Source organism: Schistocerca piceifrons, chromosome 5 (genome assembly GCF_021461385.2).
Source record: "Schistocerca piceifrons isolate TAMUIC-IGC-003096 chromosome 5, iqSchPice1.1, whole genome shotgun sequence".
NCBI classification, from domain to species: Eukaryota; Metazoa; Arthropoda; class Insecta; order Orthoptera; family Acrididae; genus Schistocerca; species Schistocerca piceifrons.
The window spans coordinates 455705018-455722340 of NC_060142.1; positions in this window are offsets into that span (position 1 = coordinate 455705018).

The following is a 17323-nucleotide window of genomic DNA, read 5'->3' on the forward strand; positions in this document are numbered from 1 at the left end:
AGGAAGACTTAGAAGACCAATCGAAAGGAGTGGACAACATGCTTTCTGCGGGATGTGGCGTAAGAACGAACACAGCAAATATGAAAGCCATGAAGAATGGTTGAAAGGAGAATAACGGCACGCTTAACTTCAAAATAGGGGAAGACATAGTAGTTTTGACCACATTTGGACAGGTGAAGAACATAAAAGCGCTCTGCTGACATAAGATATCGATATGAAACTGAGGAAGAAGTTCCTGAAACTGTACGTGTGAAGCTCAGCGATGGATGTAAGTCAAACGTGAATCGTCAGAAGGCAGCAATCGAAAAGAACAAACTGGAAGCACTAGAAGTATGACGTTATCGAAGAATTTTTCTTAAAAATGGAGTGGGCAGATAAAATACGAAATAGGGAATCACTAGAAAGAAAAGGGGAGGAAAGAAGTCTACAGAAATCTTTACCAGAAAAGAGAAAAGTTTCTGGGATATTTGGTAGAGCGTAGAGCAACATGTAGCCCATCACTGCAGTGAGCAGTAGGGAGGAAAATAATAGTGGCAGACCAAGACTAGGGTTTGCAAAACACGATACAGAAGATGTTGAGAGTAATAGATGAAAAGATTGGCACAACGGTGGAAAGAGGGTGGCAGTATCAAATCAGCTGAAAGACTAATGACTTAAGAAACAAATCAGCTGTAGCCATAACTCCCATATACTGTCCTTAGATGACAGCTACAATACCATTCCCAGCCTCTTGACTGCCATAACCCCAATTTCACTCCTCTATGATGAGCTCTCGAGAGTCAAAAATATCCACCCTCCTTCCAGAAACAGTGATACATCCTACTTCTTTCCATCTCTCAATCTTCCCTTCTCGCCCGTACGAAACTTACTAGGAGTTGACAACCATGGACCTGCCAGAAGCAGCGTTGTCCTCTGTATCGTAGAACCATCCAACTCCTCGCTAACTTTACTTCTTATTGCAATACCATTACATGGAAGCATTTTTATCGTTTTTGTAATCCAGTTATTTTAATATAACATCAACCAACGCGTCTATTTTTCGGCACCATTGGGTCGAAGACTGGCATTATGATTGCTGCAATCCTTTCCCCAGCTTGAGGAAGGAACTGACAATGAAAAAAAAAAAATGGTTATTCGGTGTATGAAAGGCAGGGCTAAGAAGTTTTTGGACTGAGACGTGTGTATATAAGCACTCTTAGTTCTGGTCATGTAACGTTGGGCAGCTATGCAACCAAGTGGTTTCATGAGGATGTGCTACTTAAAAGATGTTTGTTGGCTCCGAAGTTAGTTGTTTTGTAAATGTGATGGTCCTGTAGTTATGTTCGAGTGAAATTTGAAATAAAAATATCTCGGATTCCAGCCTCGGCACAGTCCATGGAATGCGGCGCGGGCGCAGGAGAGGCAACCACTTCCGGCTATTAACGACTGGCGCGCGCCTTGGCGGCACGCGTCTCAGGGGGTCGCGGCTTCGATCCCGGGCCGGCAGGGGGCCGTCGGACCCCTCACCACAATTAATTCGGCTGACTCGACTCGGCTTGGCTCGTGGAACCAATCAGCGGACGTATCATTAATCTCAGCCGAGCAGGTGGAGTCGCTCCCAACGCGAGCTCACCGATGTTGGCCTTGTTTGAGCCTTTACTCCCACCTCGTGCACTTCACTGCCGCTTACCTGGCACTAGGGACTTTTAGATAATCCGCTTTCGTTACCTAAAACATCGATATCAAGTTTTCGATAATTTTATGTCATCACACGAGATACTAGGGTGTTAGTATCGGAAATATTGAATGGTGTTGGGAGGAAAATGACGTCTGTATTTAAGTCTTTTGCTAAAAATTTAATGTAAATTAAAGGGGATACAGTATCTATATACACTCAAGAGCCAAAGAAACTGGTACACCTGCCTAATGTCCTGTAGGGTACCAGCGAGCACGCAGAAGTTACGCAGCACGACGTGGCATGAACTAGACTAATGCCTGAAGTAGTGCTGGAGAGAATTGACACCTGAATCCTGCAGGGCTGTCCATAAATCCGTAAGAACACGAGGGTGTGGAGATCTCTTATGAGCAGCGCGATGAAAGGCGTCCCCGATATGCTCAATAATGTTCATGTCTGGAGAGTTGCGCGGCCATCGGAAGAGTTTAAACTCAGAAGAGTGTTCCTGGTGCCACTCTGTAGCAATTTTGGACGTGTGGGATGTTGCATTGTCCTGCTGGATTTGTCCGAATCTGTCGAAATGCATACTGGGCACTAATGTATGCAGGTGATCAGACAGGATGCTTATGAACGTGTCACCTGTCAGAATTGTATCTAGACTCACTACAGCTGCACCCGTCCCACACCGTTATAGAGCCTCCACCAGCTTGAACAGTCCCCTGCTGACATACGGGGACTATGGATTCATGAGGTCGTCTCCATACCCGAACACGCCGATCCGCTCGATACAATTTGAAATGAGACTCGTCCGCCCAATAAAACATGTTTCCAGTCATCAACAGCCAAACGTCGGTGTTGACGGGCCCAGGCTTTGTGCTGAGCAGCCATCAAGGTGTACGAGTGGGCCTTCGGCAGTGAAAGCTCATTTCGATGATGTTTCGCTGAATGGTTCGCACGCTGACACTTTTTGATGGTCCAGCACTGAAATCTGCAGCAATTTGCGGAAGGGTTGCATTTCTGTCACGTTGAACGATTCTCTTCAGTTGTCGTTGGTCCCGTTTTTGCAGGATCTTTTTCCGGCCGCAGCGATGTCGGAGATATGATGTTTCACCGGATTCCTGATATTCACGGTACACTCGTGAAATGGTCGTACGGGAAAATGCCCACTTCTTCGCTGACTTGGGGATGCTGTGTCCCACCACTCGTGCGCCGACTATAACACCACTTTCAAACTCAGATCTTGATAACCTTGCGTTGTAGCGCAGTAAGCGATGTAACAACTGCGTGAGACACTTATTGACTTATGTATGAGTTGCCGACCGCAGCGCTGTATTCTGCCTATTTACGTATCTCTGAGTATCGTATGAATGTAAATACTGTCGATGAATATCCACAAAGTCAGTATAGATAAGCATCCCATTTTCGTCGAGACCTACAAATATATGCTTTCTCCTTGTACCTAAAAATCCGATTGTGCCGTTGGTATTGCGGTTTGGTTAAAATAAAATGATATCCTTGATAGAAAAGCATCTAGAGATTCCCTATCAAAGGTTCGCTTGTATTGTCTTGTAGCTGTGGGCAAGTAAACGCACGACTCTTTGTCGTGTAGTCTGATGCACTGCCCGTCGCACATTAAGATAACGCGCAGTGTTATATTTTTTCCATCACATACCTTTATTAATGAAAGGGGTAGGGGACCCCGCGCATATACCAGGATGGATAGCGTTGGTAGAATGTGTCAGTAGAGGATGACAGGTGGTGTGGAAAAATCTAAAACGCTGACACTTGGTAAATACTCCTTAGTATCTCGCGAAAATATCAGAAAATTCCGTCAGCCGGTGCAAGGAGGAATTTGTAAATATTCTTCAGCTACTCACATACCACTGTCGTGAATGTCTCGAAGATAATGTTAGGTTAATATTAGGTGGCAGAGAAGCCTATAACAATATTTCTCCATATGTCAATTAAGCGGAGGAGTGGTGGGGATGGCGACAGGAAGGTAGGGCGACCAGTATTGATCGTGGTTTTAGGGGAGGTGACCAATATTTGGCCATGATTTTAAGGGAAGTTAAAGGGAGATTTAATCGCAATAAATTTCAACTCCACAACTACATCGCATTCTCATGGTACAGCTGACAATAGGGATATAAATAGTGACACGCTTTGTTTATTTTTACTCTATTACGTCATATTTTGGTGTAACTCCATAAACCGGGTGAAAATTTTTAAAGAGAAAAAGCGTGTAATTAGACTCAGTGTAGTATAGTATAGCGTAGTATAGTAGAACGATTATGGGAAGAAGACCACAAAGAACGGAACATTTCGTATTGACTGTCCTCTGTTTTCCATTGCCGCCAACTCAAGTGATCTATCAGTACGGGCTCATTCGAAGCGTTGCAACATGATGTTGTGTTGAGTCAGTTAACTGAGAAATAAACAATGGAACGATTGTTTTTGGACATGAATGTCTTTTGTGAGCCCTTGATACTTCTGCGCCTCATTTACACCATAGCTGTTGATCGGTATGAGGCGAGCGTATCTGTGGCTTGCCAGTATTGACAGAGAAACAAACATTGCCCCTTTCATGCCCCTCTGGCCGCGTAGGCCATGTCATTCTTTCTGCACTCCTCGCATTGCCGTGAGCCAAACCGTCCTCTTTCCATAGACGCACGGAAAAACTGCAGTGTCGACAGTAGTATCAATTATTATTATTCGAGATCTGAATCTGAACTTGCTTTGCGAGATTGACGAAATATACGGGAGGAAAAAGCGCTCAGTAAGGGAACAGGGAGGACTAAAAAGAAACCTATAATATGAGAAACCTCGGGAAATACGGGAGAGTTGGTCACCCTACAGGAAAGGCATCTGGCCGCTCTGTACCACTAGCAATGGCAAATGTAGATTAACATGTCGACTCAGTGAAGAAAGAAGAAGATATCTGAAGCTTCCGAGGTGCGAAGAAATGTTAGATGGGGAGATTATCTATTCCATATTTTGTTCATCTGAACGTTGGAAATGTGATCCGACAGTGGTGAGATGAACTCAAATAGTATGGAATAAATTACCAGGTGCAGCTGAGCTATAAAAACAAAAATCCTAGAACTGAGTGTTTAGATTTCGCCGGCGATCTTGCAATACTGTCAGGAGACAGAGCAATCGCATCAAGAAAGATCACGTTTTGAATAGACTTGCGGAAAAAGGATCTGCAAATATTTTACTCAGAAACAGTAAATGACAAATACAAAATTTTCTCCAAATTTCATGAAAGCATATTACGGAAAAATTATAAGATTTAATAATTTAAAACAGAAGAACGGCTGTGGCGCGGAGGTAAATAAACTCGGGGAAAGGACAGTAGTAGAAACGGCCTTTCAGTTCAAACTTGCTGGCAGATTGGAACTGTGTGCCGGACCGAGACTCAAACTCGGGACCTTTGCCTTTCGCGGGCAAGTGCTCTACCATTTCAGCTACACAAGCACGACTCACGAACTGCCTTCACAGCTTCAATTCTGCCAGCAGGAGAGTTTCTGTGAAATTTGGAAGGCTATAGGAGACGAAGTACTGGCAGAACTGAAGCTGTGAAGGTAGGTCGTGAGTCGTGCTTGGGTAGCTCAGATGGTAGAGCACTTGCCCTCGAAAGGCAAAGGTACCGCGTTCGAGTCTCGGTCCGGCACACAGTTTTAATCTGCCAGGAAGTTTCGTATCAGCACACACTCTGCTGCAGAATGACAATCTCATTCTAGCCTTTCAGCTGACTAAAAATGTGCACAAGAGCTCTATCTCCTTTCAAGCAAAGTTACAGCATTATGTTACAGTAATAAAAGCAGCAAATTTACACACGGCCGAATGCCGGGATTCAGCTAAGGCAGGAGAAATACAAAACATGGAAAAGAAAGACAAAAAGATATTGAGGCCAATAAAACACACCGGCGAATACAAGAATAGCAGTACTGAAGATCTAATGTAACGATGAGAAAACGTAGAATGATGTTTTATGGCCAGATGGTTCGGGCGAATGACAACAGGATATGCAAGAGAATTTTTGAGCACTCCAATTGGGAAAAAAATTCCTAGTGCATGTGCCTCCAAGGAATAAGAAGTGACAAGAGAGATATGAATACTGAAAAGCATGAAATTCTGAACAGGAATATGTTTCGAAATAAAGTTGTTGATTCCCATCTCCAGCGAAAACCAGAAAAGAAAACTGAAGCAAAGTGGTCAGCAGTTTAGAGGCAATATCACTTTGATCAAATGGAAAATTATTCCAAAAACTGGAAGCTGAAGCCGAAGTATTTATTTATGTGGTTCATAGGAGGTTCAAACAGGTTAAATTGAAATATTCGCAGTCATGCAGTTGCGACCAATATCTTGGCTGTAAGGCAAATTAGATTAGATTAGTTTTTCGTTCCATAGATCCGTGCTGAGGGGATCCTCGTGGATGTGGAACACGTCAATTTTTTTTTCAAGCTGAAATAACAATACTAATAGTATGAATATGTACATCATTTGTTTCTATTAAAAAATTCGTCAATGGAGTAGAAGGAGTTGGCCACTAGTAAGTCTTTCAGGCTCCTTTTAAACTGATCTTTATTTGTAACTAAATTTTTTATGTATTTTGGAAAATTATTGAAGATGAGTGTTCCTGAGTAGTGGACCCCATTTTGAACTAAAGTAAGTCCTTTTAAGTCCTTGTGCAGATCATTTTTGTTCCTGGTAGTGTATGTATGAACTGAACTGTTTGTTGGAAAAAGAGATCTATTATTTAGGACAAATTTCATTTAGGAGTAAATATACTGAGAGGCAGTAGTTAGTATACCCAGTTTTTTGAAGGGGTTCCTACAGGACGTCCGTGAATACCAACTGATAATCCCTGTTGGGAACCCCTCTGCCCTAGCCGAACCCGCTTGGTTTGGGATGAAAAGAACTCAGCCTGACAAAGGATCTCAAGTAGCAGCCAGTTCTGCCCAAGTCCGAAGAGAAAATGTTAAAAGGAAAAGAAAAACATAGGTGGAAAAACGCTTCCTGTGTAGAGAATGGGTTTAAGGGCAGCATTTTCTCGCGAATAATCGAAAACGTAAGACCTTCTCAACTACTATTAACGACATCAGTGTAAATGTGCGTCCTTCGCACCTGCGAATTCTTACGAAGAATCAGATGCCGTTAACTACTACCGGCAAAAAGCCGTCGGTGAAACTGTGGTGTGTCTACGCGCGGTGCGGAGCTGGTGGAGGGTGACGCACCTTGATGGACGATGGGAGATAGCCCGGGCCGCAGATTTCGGCGACGTCGTTTCCCCCGCAGCCAAACAATGGCCGCTAATGTGATGGCTGCGGGCGATAAGCCACGCGCCGCGGCCGCCGGGCCGGCCTCCTCCTGCCGCTTGATTAGGAACAGGTTTTAATTCTGCAAATTAACCTCCGATGCGCCACATAATGGCAGCGGGTTAACTTTCTTTACCTGCTGCAAATTATCTGAAGCAATCAGGCGGCGCGAGCGCCATTGTGCCGAGTCTCGCCTCAGGTGTCTGGGGATGGCCGCCGATTTCTTCGCGCCTTTCGCCACGAGTCGGATGCCTGATGCCTACCGAGTCTTCCGACTGTCGTCAGGCTTATTTTTAAGGAAGAGCAACGTCCAAGAACGCACATGGAAATGTCGAGTCGGCTTTCTCCTGTCTGTGTGCGTCACAGAAATCCGTAATGGCGTAAGAAGCGGCTTGAACGTTTTAGTAATATCGTTGTTGTAGCGCAAGGGACGTTAAAGTCTTCTGTCAACAACGACGAAGGAGAACCGAGAAGCATAGTGAGAAAATGTGCGCCGACTATGTGTGTGCGACGGCGCTCGAACACGTACATAGGAAGGTTATTCGGAAAGTAAGGAACGGTCGGTCGCGAAATGGAAACCATAGTGAAAATCCCATCAACAAAAGCAAAACGAGGATAATGAAATGTAGTCGAATTAAGTCGGGTGATGCTGAGAGAATTAGATTAGGAAATGAGACACTTAAAGGAGTAAAGGAGTTTTGATATTTGGGGAGCAAAATAACTGATGATGGTCGAAGTAGAGAGGATATAAAATGTAGACTGGCAATGGAAAGGAAAGCGTTTCTGAAGAAGAAAAATTTGTTCACATCGAGTATATATTTAAGCGTCGTTTCTGAAAGTATTTGTATGGAGTGCAGCCATGTATGGAAGTGAAACATGGACGATAAATAGTTTGGACAAGAAGAGAATAGAAGCTTTCGAAATGTGGTGCTACAGAAGAATGCTGAAGATTAGATGGATAGATCACGTAACTAATGAGGAGGTGTTGAATAGAATTGGGGAGAAGAGGAGTTTGTGGCACAACTTGACTAGGAGAAGGGATCGGTTGGTAGGACCTGTTCTGAGGCATCAAGGGATCACCAATTTAGCATTGAAGGGCAGCGTGGAGGGTAAAAATCGTAGAGGGAGACCAAGATATGAATACACTAAGAAGATTCAGAAGGATGTAGGTTGCAGTAGGTACTGGGGGCTGAAGAAGCTTGCACAGGATAGAGTAGCATGGAGAGCTGCATCAAACCAGTCTCAGGAGTGAAGACCACAACAACAACAGTGAAAATCCGATGAAGTTTTGCACAGGTGTGTTGGGCAGTGTCTCTAGTATGCCTGTCGATCGCATTACATCGTTCTTTTTAGTTCTGAGCACACAGGGAGAACATAAAGATACCTAGAACAATAATGTCTCTCGGCAAGTACGAGGGCCTAGTGAAAAATTTCACCTGAAGCTATGCAGCCAACATTACATAACTGTCGTGCGTTTTCTTCTTCAAGACAATTCTCAGCCGCATTCTGCAGGGGCAATGAAGATGCTCCTGTATCGTTTTCAATTGGAAATGTTTGATTACCAACAACACAGCCCGTAATTGTGTCCCTCTAAGTTTCATCTCTGCTCACATGTACCACTTGCTATGAAGAAAACATTTTGGCACAGGCAATGAGCTGTAGGCCAGCGTAGAGAATTGGCGGAAAGCACTGGCGGCTGCCTTCTGTAACGAGGATATAGGAAAGTTGGTACAACGCTAAGACAAACGTCGAAAGTCGGATCGGTGACTACGGAGATAAGTAGCTGGAAGTTGCAGCTAACTTTTGCAAATAAAACAGTTTTGATTTTCACTGTGGTTTCCATTTCGCGACCTATCGTTCCTTACTTTCCGAACAGCCCTCGTACATTTGCTTGTAAGTGCGCCACAACTACAGAATTTATAGTTTGATAAAAACAATATAAAATAAATATATCTCAGTTGCCTTTATCAGAAAGTAATGAATTTTAAAAACACTGAGACAGAAGTTAAAATTTCAAACCTCTAACCCCTCCCCCCGTTCCTTGCCTTTCTCTGGCCAAGTTAAAGGCACTCCCGTAACAGTCGCACTATACTATGAACGGAATCCCATCCTTTCGGCTTGCCTTCATGTTTCCTTATAACTGAAACACAACAATACACCAACTCCATTCGTCACCAATTGTTTGAAAATATCTACTTTCCAGTATTTGACAATAACAAAGAATAATCCGAGATACGAGAAAGCCAATTGTTACAGACTATCTCAGCAGTAACGGCCTGTTTATTTTTAAACATAAACAGCGGTGTGGTTTAAGATTTTAGTGAAATTGTTTTCTCTTAATCTGGATTATTATCGTTTTGTTTGCTGAGACAATGGCTTTGAAAGACGCGGGGCTTATATTGTACTCCGAAAGGGTGTTACCGTATTCATAGCTAACACGAAAGAAGAGCGTCTACTGTCTGGATGTGTCGAGCAAAAGCTGTTCGCTGGGCAAAAATTTCGCAGTTTTCAGACGCTGCGCGTCGAAAGCTGAAAAACAATGTTGAGTAATGCTTCTATACATTCTTTCGAGTTCAAACAGTTTCCTAGCCGCTATGGATAAATTCGACATACGTTTGTCGTTATCATCACAGGTGGGTATTACTAATACCGACAATAGTGAAAAGCATGTTCAGCCATAAAATAAGGAACCCTAGACTGTGTCTTCTGCCATTTTCTGTAGTATATCAGCAAGAAGTGTCAGGAAATCGTTAGGAAGGTTATACTATGAAGGATGGAAAACATATTTCCTTGGATTTATCATGGCAAAGAATTGGACAAAGTGTTCTGTAGCGTTCCAAATTAATGCACAAAATTTTGCCTGTTTTTAATTATTCCTGTTGCTGTTTCTTCGTTTGAACGCTTGTTTTTTAAGCTCATACATATAAAGCACTCTCTGTGGAATTCTATGACTCAAGACAGAGTTAGTGAACTCAGCCCCCACAGTATCCAAAGTGAACTTTTGATGCCAGTGAAATAATCAATACCTTGCATCACAGAAAGTACGCCACATGGTCCACTTTCACTTGAGATAAAGATAAATACAGTGAAGTTTTGTAAGTACAAATAAACCAAACAGCCTGCGCTTATTGATATTGACTGTCAGTTACTATAATGTGTTTAATTTTTAATAACACTTATCGGTATCTCTCTGATACTTTGAATATAGTAAATGAACGATCTCTTTGTTTATATTGCATGGGATTTCACAACATACTCCATTAAATGTCTATTTCTACCTGCTGTAATGAAAGTTACGTTAGTTAATGTTAGGTTCTACATTTTGAGTTAGGCTATCAGGATTCTTATTTTTGCAGGCGGGTCCGTATCGCGTACGTTACGCTTCTGGGTCTGTGGGTTCGTCCAGTTACGTTTGAATCCGTATTTGATCTCATTTTTGTTGTTCTTAAGTCAGTTGTATTACAACTGAGCTAGGGCCGTCTCAGCGCACACGTATTGTACCGGTATATTTTACTTCATACAGCACGGATCTTTATGACACTGGCTGTGTTCACAAAAGATTATAAAAGAAAGATAATCATTTTAAAAAAATATCTAGACTCTCCAGAAGCCGTGTACTACATTCCACAATTGAGAGTCGTGTAGAGCACTTAAATGACGAAGTGTAGTTCAGCTGTGAGTGTAGCAGTTTCTAGAGCATGTCAAATGGTTGAAATGGCTCTTAGCATTATGGGACTTAACTGCTGTGGTCATCAGTCCACTAGAACTTAGAACTACTTAAACCTAACTAACCTAAGGACATCACACACATCCATGCCCGAGGCAGGATTCGAACCTGCGTCCGTAGCGGACGCGCGGTTCCAGACTGTAGCGCCTAGAACCGCTCGGCCACTCCGGCCGGCATTCTATGTCAGATGTATTGAAATGACCGTTCTTCTATCCCATAGTGTCTACAACATTTGGTTTTACGGGCTTTTAAATTATTTTTTTAACACTTACCACTCTTTGGTATGGCACAGTTTCCCCATCTGGTCCGTCGCTTCACCACTGTCTTCAGCTCTGCACATCTGCAATATCTGTCGCCCCTAATAATCTGTCATACGACTTCCATGCTTTCCAGCACTGATGATGATTTGACTCTTTTCAGCATCGTCATCTGTGGTACATATAGTAGTTTTTCTTCTCCCAGCAATTGGTGTCTTCAGTGCCAAATTAACAGCAGTTGTTATGACTAACCTATACCTCTAGTATGACTACGTGTTTCAACATTATATGTGATTTTAACGTAATGATGGACAGTGGAGCCAGTTAAAATGTTTTCAACATACTTCTGACGTTTGCACTCGAAAGTAGTAGGCTAAGTGAAGTGCGTCAAGTGTAACATATACCACAAACCATTGTTACAATGTTAGTCCACACAGAATTTTGATAGATACCCAACGAATGGTACCCGAAAATGCCGATATTCTGCAGCAATGCATAAACAGACTACAATTCCGAAGCCTAAGGCAGCCTCGAGTCATTTAAGAAATTCGTGGCAACTGTGGCCCCATCTTGAGAAAATCAAGGAAAGTAATTTATTTTGTGTCACTGTACTTGGGTCTACGTTGATAAGAATCTCAACATATTGTACACTGTAGAAGACAAGCTTAAATTGTTATCCCCATTTTTACTGTTAAAGTAAAAAAAAGCGATGGGACACAATGGGGATATTTTAAGTTTCTAAAAGGAAAAAGGTGGTATGACAAATATTCAAACATTTTAAAAAGGAAAACTAATTCTGATAAGCTTACACGTAGATCGCACTAGGTGGCAAAGTTATAGCTAGCAAAAAGAAAATATTTTATAACGAGTAACGCACTGGAAACAACGTTCTTCTGTCAACCTGCATGTGCAATCGGAGTGGCTTTCGATTCCTATAACAGTCCGTATCTCTACCGTACCACTATTTTCCTTTCAGCTATGGAATAAAGTTGTTCAATATATTGCACTGACTGTCTTTTCACTCGAATAACAAGCTTAATGACGGCATTTATATTCCCTCCTCTCATGTGTTGAATTATTTCGAGGGGGCACCGTTCTGTACCCAGTTTGTTCCGCATCAAAAATTCATGTGAGAATATCTGACTTCACAGCCACGTTCCCTCTTTCAGTTATGAGTGAGCGCGTTGAAGATATGGTTAAAGCACTGGACTCAACTTGAGTGGGCTTATCTGGTGCAAGATCTGTAACCACACGTCAGTGCGACGGCGTCTGGAGCACCACTGTTGCGGCTTCCGTTGATGCAAGATTACAGAGAGAGGCATCGAGAATTGTGCATTCAGCTACAATCTGTATGTTTCCTCCGAGGATAACGAACACTGCCATGTTACATTCGTCATCATCATACGGGCTCAGCGGTTTGCTTGATGGCATTGAGTAGCACAGGGTACACAATACGATCACATCTAGTTCACATAGCCGGCAGTGTGGGCAGCAGCCGTGACACTGCCTTTCAACAATATAACAGAAAACCGCATGTTGTCCGTCCATTCGTGACCCATCTCGATACAGAGGGTATTCGACTGTTGCCTTGGCCAGCTAGTTCTGCATACATTGATGTCACAAAAAAATCACTGGATAGCGATGCACACGTAGACTGTTGGCGGTAGTATCACGTACACGTGGTACAAAAGGGCAGTGCGTTGTTGGAGCTATCATTTGTACGCAGGTGATTCATGTGAAAAACTTCACGAAGTGATTATGGCAGCACCACGGGAATTATAGACTCTGAACGCGGAATGAGGTTCTAGCTAGACCCATGGGATATTCCATTTCAAAAATCGTAAGGCAATTCAATATTTCGAGATCCAAAGTGTCAAGAGTGTGCAGAGAACACCAAGTTTCAGGCATTATCTCTCTCCGCGGACAAGGCGGTGGCCGACGGCCTTCACTTAACGACCGAGAGCAGCGACGTTTACGTAGAGTTGTCAGTGCTAATAAACAGGGAACACTACATGAAATAGCCGCACACATCAAAGTGGCACGTACGACGAACGTATCCGTTAGGACAGTGCTGCGAAATTTGGTGTTAGTGGGCAGCAGACGACCGATGCGATTGCCTTTTCTGACAGCACGCCATCACCTGCAGCGCCTCTCCTGGTCGCCTGACCGCATCGGTTGGACCCTAGACTACTGGAAAACCGTGGCCTGGTCAGATGAGTCCCGATTTCAGATGGTAAGAGCAGGTGGTGAGTGTAGCACCTCCTTTTCTTTTCTCCCAGTAACTCACCGAAAAATCTTAACACAAGCTTTAATAATAATAATAAAAAACTCTGGCATTACTGAGGATGAGGAACCGGGGAATATGAATCATCCACAAGCTTCACTTTAAGTATGCATTTGTTGCAACACAACCAGTTAAAAACCAAAAATTACTACACTACACAAATTAAGGCTTGCAAATTTAGAAATTTTGAATTCCACGAAAATTAGGGAATAAGCAGTTAAACTGGAGAACAACTTGGTTCAGATTTGACTAGTATACATTATAGCACTGAAACACTTTCCGATGAAATAAATCGTGGAACATGGAGAACTAAGCAAATTCATGTGTTACAGGAATCCAGATCAGTTAGTTTAATTTGAGAGCGATATTTCAGTGAGCTTACTTAAATACTAAATAAGACAGGATAAATCCAGCACCCAGTAAAAGGGGCGTATACGTTAAATCAAGGAAATAGTACAATAAATTTAAAGATATCATAAATATATATAAACAGGCTTCTAACACAACTCTGTTTCACCCTGAACAATCCACCATGTGAAAGGGGTTACAAATTATTCTTAAAATCAGCACTTTGGGATCACATTGGCCGTGTAAAATCAACTTAATAAACTGGACCACGATAAGTTACTCTCTAGAGCCATATAAAACTATCATAAGATCAAAGGAATCCTAATGGACCAGCGCTGGCCTAAGGCTAGCTTGAGGAATTAAACCCCTCCCTAAGGCTGAGGCAGGTAAAGAAAGGGTAAGATTGACCTCCACAAGGTGCTAAACTCATTAACTGAAGCGATTGGCTGAAGAACAAACATGTCATGATAGAAATCGTAACAGCCACCAGGAGCCGGGCAACCGTAACGGCAACAGGAAAAGACCCGCCAATAAATCTTTGCAGATTACGGGCATTCACACTTCCAGAATAAGGATAGAAAATAGAAGACCTTGTAGTCACTCAAGAAATGAGAGGACTGGAATGAACCGAATAAAATTACTATTAATTAACCTAAGTAATAAATTAGATACATCCCATATGACTGTTACGAGTGCTGAGCCACTTAACAGACCATTAAGATGGCATAACATGGACTTGACCAAAACCCCAAAAAGAGAACATCACATGTCAAAACCTCATTTCACAGGCGGAACAAGTTTAATTTAAAGTTTAAAATAGTTATTTAACTAATTAACTAAAACCTCATAGAAAACTGGATAAACAGGTTCCAAAAATTCAAATTTAAAGTCCCGTTTATCTTTGTTGCTTGTCGTGCGTCGTGAGTGGTATGGCACGTCCTGGTTATCGATTCAAACAAACCCAGGATTCAACCACAAGACAACAAAAATTCATTTATAATACAATGGGCTGAATATTAACACTGAAATGAACCCAACAGAAACGGAAGAGAATACTAAAGCGTCTCATAGGAACAGTCAACAGTAGTCACAATGAATAACTTCGGCAATATGGCCGAGTTACTGAATCACCGTTTCAGCGGAATGTGAATGTCAATCATCGCTCAACAAAGGCGTATGATAGGTCTTACTTTGACTGATGCACACTCCGACGAATAGTTACCGGTACCGGGACACAGTCTTGCTTCCACACGGGCAACATAGAGGAAACAGAACTGACAGAATTTCCATAACGTCTGGAATCAGACACCACTATTACGTCCCGACGCCAGTAACCTTATCGAGGCCACGTCCAAATTCGGCATAGAGTGTGACATCAGTCGCACTACTCGCGACCACTCCCCACAGCCAGCCTTCCCGCCACCCCCTGCTGCGCATGCAACCAGGAACCGCTCCATGCAGAGCACACAGCGGCCCCTTGGAATTGCCAGTAAACAAAAGATGGCGCGTGGCGGGAATTGAAATTAACGCTGCAAGCGACATTAAGAGGGAGAGGAATCGAACTGTGAGGAACACACAGTTCAGTTGGGTTAGAGAGTGGCGCATACCTCCAAGAGGTCGTGGGCCCAAGTTGTCAACAAGACACTGTGTGAGTTGGTAGTGGCTCCATAATGGTGTGGGCTGTGTTTACATGGAAAATGGACTGGGCCCTCTGGTCCTACTCAACCGATCATTGACTGGAAATGATTCTGTTCGGCTACTTGGAGATCATTTGCAGCCATTTGCAATGGAACTTTTGGTGGATAGCAATGCGTCGTGTCACCGGACCAGAATTGTTCGCGATTGGTTTGAAGAACATTCTGGATAGTTCGAGTGAATGATTTGGCCACCCAGATCACCCGACGTGATTCCTATTGAGCATTTCTGGGACATAATCGAGATGTCAGTCCGTGTTCAAAAGTCTGCACCGGCAACACTTTCGCAGCTATGGACGGCTACTGAAGCAGCACGGCTCAATGTTTCTGCAGGGGACTTAACAAGGACTTGCTGAGTCCTTGCCACGTCGAGTAGCTGCACTACGTCGGGCAAAAGGAGGTCCGACACGATATTAGGAGGTAATCCATGACTTTTGTCGCATCAGCGTATCTATCACCCAATGAAAACTCTGGCCATGGGTTAATGAGACTCTACATCTACATCTACATCTACATCCATACTCCGCAAGTCACCTGACGGTGTGTGGCGGAGGGTACCTTGAGTACCTCTATCGGTTCTCCCTTCTATTCCATTCTCGTATTGTTCGTGGAAAGAAGGATTGTCGGTATGCCTCTGTGTGGGCTCTAATCTCTCTGATTTTATCCTCATGGTCTCTTCGCGAGATATACGTAGGAGGGAGCAATATACTGCTTGACTCTTCGGTGAAGGTATGTTCTCGAAACTTTGACAAAAGCCCGTACCGAGCTACTGAGCGTCTCTCCTGCAGAGTCTTCCACTGGAGTTTATCTATCATCTCCGTAACGCTTTCGCGATTACTAAATGATCCTGTAACGAAGCGTGCTGCTCTCCGTTGGATCTTCTCTATATCTTCTATCAACCCTACCCGGTACGGATCCCACACTGCTGAGCAGTATTCAAGCAGTGGGCGAACAAGCGTACTGTAACCTACTTCCTTTGTTTTCGGATTGCATTTCCTTAGGATTCTTCCAATGAATCTCAGTCTGGCATCTGCTTTACCGACGATTAACATTATATGATCATTCCATTTTAAATCACTCCTAATGCGTACTCCCAGATAATTTATGGTATTAACTGCTTCCAGTTGCTGACCTGCTATTTTGTAGCTAAATGATAAAGGATCTATCTTTCTGTGTATTCGCAGCACATTACACTTGTCTACATTGAGATTCAATTGCCATTCCCTGCACCATGCGTCAATTCGCTGCAGATCCTCCTGCATTTCAGTACAATTTTCCATTGTTACAACCTCTCGATACACCACAGCATCATCCGCAAAAAGCCTCAGTGAACTTCCGATGTCATCCAAAAGGTCATTTATGTATATTGTGGATAGCAACGGTCCTATGACACTCCCCTGCGGCACACCTGAAATCACTCTTACTTCGGAAGACTTCTCTCCATTGAGAATGACATGCTGCGTCCTGTTATCTAGGAACTCCTCAATCCAATCACACAATTGGTCTGATAGTCCATATGCTCTTACTTTGTTCATTAAACAACTGTGGGGAACTGTATCGAACGCCTTGCGGAAGTCAAGAAACACGGCATCTACCTGTGAACCCGTATCTATGGCCCTCTGAGTCTCGTGGACTAATAGCGCTAGCTGGGTTTCACATGACCGTCTTTTTCGAAACCCATGCTGATTCCTACAGAGTAGATTTCTAGTCTCCAGAAAAGTCATTATACTCGAAGACAATACGTGTTCCAAAATTCTACAACTGATTGACGTTAGAGATATAGATCTATAGTTCTGCACATCTGCTCGACGTCCCTTCTTGAAAACGGGGATGACCTGTGCCCTTTTCCAATCCTTTGGAACGCTACGCTCTTCTAGAGACCTACGGTACACCGCTGCAAGAAGGGGGGCGAGTTCCTTCGCGTACTCTGTGTAAAATTGAACTGGTATCCCATCAGGTCCAGAGGCCTTTCCTCTTTTGAGCGATTTTAATTGTTTCTCTATCCCTCTGTCGTCTATTTCGATATCTACCATTTTGT